This window comes from Oncorhynchus mykiss, chromosome 18 (genome assembly GCF_057628025.1).
Source record: "Oncorhynchus mykiss isolate SJ-2025 chromosome 18, ASM5762802v1, whole genome shotgun sequence".
NCBI classification, from domain to species: Eukaryota; Metazoa; Chordata; class Actinopteri; order Salmoniformes; family Salmonidae; genus Oncorhynchus; species Oncorhynchus mykiss.
The window spans coordinates 6,942,501-6,944,312 of NC_143039.1; the positions used below are offsets into that span (position 1 = coordinate 6,942,501).

General features: G+C 49.2%; 1 long non-coding RNA gene across 1 annotated transcript in view; it reads right to left on the reverse strand.

Moving 5' to 3' along the window:
- Positions 1–898, reverse strand: part of LOC149975370 (uncharacterized) — a 30,484-nt gene extending 29,586 nt beyond the window's left edge. The window contains exon 1 of the long non-coding RNA XR_016488230.1: positions 120–898. This is a non-coding gene — a long non-coding RNA (uncharacterized LOC149975370). The remainder of the gene's footprint in view (positions 1–119) is intronic.
- Positions 899–1,812: the final 914 nt, after the last annotated feature.

Below are 1,812 nucleotides of genomic sequence, written 5' to 3' on the forward strand. Positions count from 1 at the left end.
CGCCTATAAAGTGTAAACGACCCTGGGTTTATAAGCGCGGAAATCGACTCTGCCGCACGACCATGCTTTTGCGGCACAGTCGATAGCGCGCCCGAGACATGAAACTAAATAACACTCACCTTGATTGGTCTGACTGGTGTCCGACAGGATACTTCTGACCAGCAGGAAGAACAGGCAACATTTCCTGTTGGAACTCATCTCTACAAACAAAAATAACAACAACAACAACAACAAAAAACTAGTAACGGACAAACCGAGACCCAAACCGACGGTTCTGCTCGAGTTCTGCTGTCGTCCCGCCACACGGTGGTGACGCAGAGAGACGCTGCGGACTGGAAGTCATTACGATGTTCGACGACTTTATGCGATAGACAAAAGTTCAACCTAAAACTACATCAGATTTAATAATAATCCTACGGCGACGACAGACGGGGTTTGTCCAGCAACAACAGCATTACAGTCTTTTAGTCCATCTCTTTAAAACATTAAAAATGTTATCCTCCTTTCCTCGACGTATTTCCCTTCAGTCACCCAACCTCTCCCCTGCGTGAGGTTGTTTTATTCAGCCTACCTATATTTTCCTCTAAATTATATATTTAATTATTTATCTAGCACAAAGCGGATGCCGTTGTTTACGAAACTTGCTGAGGTTATAACAAAATATTTCGCCGGTACTGTTTCAACCGTCACCGGCAAACAATCTGAAACGGACTATATGATCTGAGGTCCAATGAAAATCTGGAGCTCCTTGTTTCACCGCAGCGTCGTGCTCTGTGGTCCATGGCCTGAGATAGAGAGAGAGAGAGAGGGGGGGGGAGAGAGAGACAGAGAGAGAGAGAGAGAGAGAGGGGGAGAGAGAGATAGAGAGAGAGAGGGAGAGAGAGAGGGAGACAGAGAGAGACAGACAGAAAGAGAGAGAGAGAGAGGTGTGTGTGTATCTTTCTTTTTAAAAGGCCTTTTTAGATACAAACAAATCCAATCCTACCACTGCCTGCAGGCACGAAGCACGCACACACACACACACACACACACACACACACACAGACAAATACACACACACACACAGACAAATACACACACACACACACAGAGACTCAAATACATATCATATTGATCAGGCTGGAGTTTTAGAGGGGAAAACCAGCAGTCGATATCACCATATCTCCTTCCTGTAGGGTTCATCCCATTCCACAATGTAGTGCACTACTTTTGACCCGGTGAATAGCAGAATAGGGTGCCTTGTTTTTTTATGGGGGGGGGCGCTCCTTAGAGGACAACCAGCAGCAGTCGGGGGGGCGCTCCTTAGAGGACAACCAGCAGCAGTCGGGGGGGGGGGGGGGGGGCTCCTTAGAGGACAACCAGCAGCAGTCGGGGGGGCGCTCCATAGAGGACAACCAGCAGCAGTCGGGGGGGGGGGCTCCTTAGAGGACAACCAGCAGCAGTCGGGGGGGGGCTCCTTAGAGGACAACCAGCAGCAGTCGGGGGGGCGCTCCTTAGAGGACAACCAGCAGCAGTCGGGGGGGGGGGGCTCCTTAGAGGACAACCAGCAGCCGTCTATTAGGGAGGAATCTGTTTCATGTTATAATAGTGGGATTAGATGACGACTAGAAGGAACCACAAAGTGTCTGTAGCAGGACACTGTCATGGCTCCTGGGGATCTGACTGCTGGACAGGAAGTCAGGTACCTGGAGAGGTGATGGAGGAATTGCCTGACGGAGGCCTATTTTGGAATGTGTAGATAGTCTTACCATGTTATAACGCCAATATCCACGAGCATTCTGTCACGAGTACAATGATGGGAATTGTATTTTT